At 43.0% G+C, this 6,000-nt stretch overlaps 1 long non-coding RNA gene across 1 annotated transcript in view; it reads right to left on the bottom strand.

Annotated features, from left to right (window-relative positions):
- Positions 1 to 388: 388 nt before the first annotated feature.
- The window catches only part of LOC141082211 (uncharacterized), a 30,798-nt gene continuing 25,186 nt past the window's right edge, over positions 389 to 6,000 (bottom strand). The window contains exon 3 of the long non-coding RNA XR_012230461.1: positions 389 to 760. This is a non-coding gene — a long non-coding RNA (uncharacterized lncRNA). The remainder of the gene's footprint in view (positions 761 to 6,000) is intronic.

Genomic DNA, 6,000 nt, shown 5'->3' with positions numbered 1-6,000 from the left:
CCGAGCTGACGTTTTTATTGATCCCATTTTGGTGCAGATACGATATTTTCATCATCCGTTATTGCATTTTAATTCACTGTCGTGGCAACCAAAAACCCTAAATTCTGGCATTTTGGCCGTTTAGCGATCAGTTTGTTCCTTTTTTTATTGATAGATCTGGCGATTCTAAACGCGGTGATACCAAACTTGTGTATGTTTGTTTTTTCTTTTGTTTTATTTTGAATGGGGCAAAAGGGGGGCGGGGGATTTGAACTGTTATATTTTTAAAAACATTTTTTTTACTTTTGGCCTGCTTCAATAGTTTCCATAACTCTGCAAAGGAATACATGGATTTCGTCTGTGCTGCCCAAATGATGAACTTCCAGAAGGGTAATAAAGTTTGACAGTGGTTTATTCTACGCGTTTCAAGGTTTTTTGAACCTCTTCTACAGGAAATACCACATGAAGCATACACAGGTGATGCATTAAGTACACACAGATTTAAAAAAAATGAGCTCCAGTCAGATGACAGATGCCAAAGCTCATAGTTAGCAGACAGTATAAATATTCATAGTAAGAGTTAGAAGCTGTTCTTATATTCACATGTCTATTATAATTTCACAGGTTGTTGAGCAAAAGGAAAACAATAAGGAAAAATAAAAAAACACATATATACTGAGCAAGAAAAGCAAATCTCGGACACGAACTCCTAGAGATCTGCCTCAGCTTCCTCCTGCTCTGCCGCCCGACAATCAGACCACTCGGCTATACTAACAAGCTCCTGCAAGCGGATCCGATGTGGAAGAGACATAGGATGAAATAAACCATTAGATAAACATTAAATTGTAAGGATCTAAATTTTAATCAATTAAAAATAAATGTTTTATTAATAAAAAAATAATATCCATTTTTTTTAAATCTCAGGTTCGGCTTATTATAAAAAAAGGGAATCACTCATCTGTAAAAGCTCAGTGGCAGAGTGGGAAGGACGATGTGCTCCACACCTGCAATAGTGCGCACATACTCAGGATCGCACGGCAGGAGGAGCACACGGCGCTTCTCCCAATACCACACGGCTGTTACATCTCCCGCACAGAGTCAGATTATACAGCGACCGGTGTAAGTCACATCCCAAAGTTTAAAAACTCACTCCTTCAGCAGCGTTATTAACACCTCCTGAGGATAGCAAGTCATGTCAGGGGATGATTTCTTTAGGACAAAGGAATGATTGGTTCTATATAAATATTTCTGAGAGGAATATTAACAAACTTAGAAAAATATATATATATACCAGTAATCATTTTTATAATTGTACTGGGGTCCACAGACAGTCCGGAAAGAGGAGAGGGTTAATGCTCTGTAGAACTACTATTTCTCTGAGTGGAGATAGAGTAGAAAAAAATTGATAAAACAGTATTTCGGGCTTTCCCTTACCCGCTCTGCGGGAAAAAGAGAGAGTTAAGCTCTATATATAATTATGGTGTAAAATGTATCAGGAAGGACCAAGAACACCTAACAAGGGGGACAAATACTTACTTGGCGTTAGTCATCCCATTTTCTAACCGCAGCACCATCGGTTTAATCCTATTACTGTGGAGCGCTTATAGTTAATAAGTCTCTAAATTTAAAGGGCTTACTAGACATAAAGGAGTATGATGGAAATAATTATATTAAAAACACATTAAAAATACTTCCCTTATAAAACATGAATAAAATCTTTTATAACAATTAAATAATCATCAGGTATTTCATGCTGAAATTCCTTATAAACTCCCATAGAAAAATAAATATCAAAGGACATCCATAAATATTAAAAAATATAAATAAATACATATAACAACCTCCATTAATAAATTAAATAAAAACCTCTGTGATCTCATGAAGACCCTGTGGTTTGAGGCTTCTTAATTTATAGATCCAATATACCTGTTTCCTGTTTAATTTCAGAATCCTATTTGGAATATGAGTAGGGATATGATCAATAGGAATAATTTGTAACTTATTAAAATCTTTATTATGAACTAAGGTATAATGTCTCAAAAGACCATGGGTAAGAAGTAGAGATGAGCGACTTTGCCTTTTTTCGGGTCGAGTCGGGTTTCACGAAATCAGCCGATTATTGTGAAAAGTCGAAGGCCGACTGAAACACGAGACCCAATGTAAGTCAATGGGGAAGAAAAGTGGGCAGGGAGTGGAGGACAGGAAACACACCTACAGTGCCCATTTTAATGCCAAAAACAACAATTCTTATTCCTTAAGCTTGTGAACCTTAATTTACTTCATAATAATAGTTAGGCATTGAAAACTGGGGGGTATTTGGCTAAAGTTGTGGGGGGGTAGTGCTGGCTCCAGATTTTCGTGGGCCCAGGGCCAAAGAGTGTCACTGGGCTCCTTTAACACATGCCACAATTCATGATCCTCTGATACGGCAGAGAAATAGCGGTACAGTACTATGAAAAATACTTCACTTCTTAAATCTGTTGACCGATATCCATTTTAAATTCTCCAACAGCTCCAAAAACAGACAGTATATTCCTCCATACAGTATTATGGCCACCGCATAGTGCGTCATACAGAGTAATGAGGCCCATATATTTCTCCATACAGAATCATTGGTCCCATATAATGTTCGATACAGTATATGATGAGCTCCACATAATGCTACAGTATATGTTGTTCACCATGGATGAAGCTCCAGTGTCTTATGGGCCCAAATAATGCTCCATATATAATGGGCCCCATTTCTAATGCTCCAGTATATAATGGGCCCTGTAAATGCTGCTCCAGTGACTGATATCAACCTTTGGAATGCTCCAGTGTATGGTGGGCCCCAGACCATGCCCCCGTGGTCCGCGTCCAGCTTACTAGAGGGACACGCAAGGCTCTGGCATGCGAGATCGGCCAATAACAGGTCTGTCATGCCCTTACATGTCCGGGGCTGCACGCATGCTACAATGAAAGGACCAGCGTGTATCGCTTACAGGTGCGGATAACACGCTGAACCCCGTTAGTGATGGGGATCTGGGATTACAATTCTTCCCCGCGAACAAGCATTTCCCAGTAAGTGCAGGTCAACCGTAATTCTGGAATTAGGCCTAAACGGCATTCCAGAAAGAATATGAAAAAATGAAGTGCCCAAACCACAGGTGCTGTAGCTTGCTTAACAGCTGGGCTCCTCTGCTGAGTAGCACACAGTTCTTACATAAACAGGCGGCATAGCTTGGTTCACGGGTGGCCAACTCTGCTGAGTAGCATACACAGTTACTAGGCCCAAAGTATTAAGTGGTGTAAATGCAGTCAAAAACTGGTTCTTTCATAAACAGGCGGCATAGCTCGGTTCACGGGTGGGTTCCTCATCTGAGTAGCAGACACAGTTACTAGGCCCAAAGGGATTTTCAGGACAATATTAAAAAATTATTAGAAATACACACAGTGCAGCTCCTTCACAGGTGTAGTACACCGCTGGCTACCAGACACTGCTACTATGCCCTAAAACTGTCTATTATCATTGAAAACCATTATTAATGTGAAAAAAAGATGCGCTTTTGTTTAATGAAACGTTCTCGAACGGAAACTCGAACAGCCGAATTTTAATCAAAGTGTTGTAGTTCGACGAACGGATCTAACACCGCCCAAAACAGCTAGAATTTGAACTTGGCCAACAGTTCCACTCAAACACCACTCATCTGTAATCAGGAGGCAGACTCAGACGGTCTCAGGCACAGTATGGATTCGACAAGATTGCAGAAAGTTGAGAAAGGGTACAGTATCTCCGGATAACAGGTATATATAGCAGAGTTTAAACATTTAAAATCTCTGTGTTTATTTCCGGAGTACGACAAAGACACAGCCTCAGTATGGATTAGACAACAATCTAAAAAGTAACAAAAAGGAAATGTTTTTGAAGCGTACACCAGTATACACTGTTGGGGTATTTTTAAATCTTCATTTATATCTCAGTCTCAGTAAGACAGTCCAGACTCTCCGCAAGAGGAAACGAGATGGATAAAAGTACAGACATAAAGTCGAGTGATTGCAGAAATTTAGGAATTACTAATCACGGGAAAAACTCCCAGGAGAATTCTCAGAGGCGATGCTGACCCTCAATTACTTTGTGTGTGGAGACAGCGAAAACAGTTCTTTGTGAAGAAAGTGTTGCTGTATCGCAGTACCGTTGATCCCATCACCGTTACTCATCTCCATCAAATTTTGATCACAAGGAGAGATGCAGACATGGTCCTCACTGCCTATCATGATCTGTCAGGTAACTTTGGAGTGCAAAAGACAGAAGCCACAGGCTGTAGGCCATTCTATTGGATTGGCATGAGAGGGCACATTTAAAAATGTGCACTGGAATGTCACACGTCTGTGGGTAGGAAAACTGTGAAAGCTGATGATAAACCGGCACTGCATCTCATTGTGAGTCGACGTCCATAACAAATCGAAGCCATTGATCATCTGAAGATAGAGTCCAGCAGGACAGGGCATAGCTACGTCTTAACCATCATCTATCACTTCACCAAATTTGTAGTGGAAGTCCCAGTGAAGGATTTAACAGCCCAGACTACACAGCGGTGGAGCAGGGAGAGGTAAGTATTGCAAGTGCTGGGGCCCTGAGCCAGCAGGGGGGACCCATTCATGGGCGGCGGTACTGGCACAGGGCCCCTCATAGTATGCCAGTGTGACTGACAGCGGGTGTGCACCCCCACCATCAGAGACACTTGATTGTACTATGAGGGACCCTGTGCCAGTGCCGTCGCCCAAGAGTGTGCCCACCCACCTGTCCAGGGAAACGGCACTCGCACAGGTGCGTGCGCCAGGTGGTGACCCCGGCCCTGTGGGTGAGGCAGCCCAGTTAGGGAGGTGGAAAAAATGGCATATGTTGATGTTGGACATTCAGCAGCTGCAAATGGAGGAATTGGAGAAGTCCGAGGAAGAGGAGGACAAAAGCGAGCCATTTTTCTGGCAACCTATGTGTCAGCAGGGGAAGGTGGGACAAAATCCTTTGAAACCCATGCATGGTTCATTTTAATGAAGGTTAGATCATCAATATTTTGGGTCGACAGACGGGTCCTTTTTTCTGTCAGGATTGATCCAGTAGCACTGAAGACTCTTTCGGATAGCACACTAGCAGCAGGGCAAGCGAGCTCTAGTAAGGCATATTGTGCCAATTAAGGCCCGGGTGTCCAGTTTACAGGCCCAATAGTCAAAGGGGAATGACCAGTGAGGGAGAACATCGATATGGGAGAAGTAGTTTGTAACCATAGATGACAACTGCTGTCTCCTGTCACTTTCAATCGATGCAGTATTATCAGTCGTGTGAGCGGTACTTGAAAAATCAGTCCACAACATGGTCATGAAACCCCTGTCTCCAACGCCACTTTGGATGTGTGCACCACGAACACCTCTTCCATGTTGCACCCTACGGCTCGTGTGAGAACCATCACCGCTGCTGTGTGCTGGGAATGCCTTAAACAAACGGTTTACCAGAGTTGCTTGTTTGTTAGCCAATATTAGCTCTAGGTTCTCCTGTGGCATGATGTTTTGGAATTTGCCTTTATAGCGTGGATCCAGGATGCTGGACAACCAGTAGTCATCATCGTTCATCATTTTGGCAATGCGGGGGTCCCTTTTTAGGATCTGCAAGGCATAATCTGACATGTGGGCCAATGTTCCCGGTGTCAATGATGCACTGTGAGTGCTGGGTGGAGGAGCACTTTCTGGCAAATCCACTTCCCTCCAGTCATGCACAAACCCTGTACCTGACCTTGCCACGCCAAGATTTTCTCATGCCCCCTGAGAAGCATCCTCCTCCCCTAAATAATCATCCCCATCATCCTCGTCCTCCTTCTCTTCCTCTTCTTCCTCCACCTCGTCCAGGAGAGTTCCCTGAGCAGACAATGGCTGACTGTCATCAAGGCTTCCCTCCTCCTCTTCCTCCTCGGCTGCAGACGCCTGCTCCTTAATGTGCGTCAAAGTTTGCATAAGCAGACGCATAAGTGGGATGCTCATGCTTATGAT

The sequence above is a fragment of the Dendrobates tinctorius genome, unplaced genomic scaffold (genome assembly GCF_039654945.1).
Source record: "Dendrobates tinctorius isolate UK_male_01 unplaced genomic scaffold, ASM3965494v1 ptg000017l, whole genome shotgun sequence".
In the NCBI taxonomy this organism is placed as follows: domain Eukaryota; kingdom Metazoa; phylum Chordata; class Amphibia; order Anura; family Dendrobatidae; genus Dendrobates; species Dendrobates tinctorius.
The sequence above is the reverse complement of the archived record's forward strand: the minus strand, read 5'-3'. Positions and strand labels throughout refer to the sequence as shown.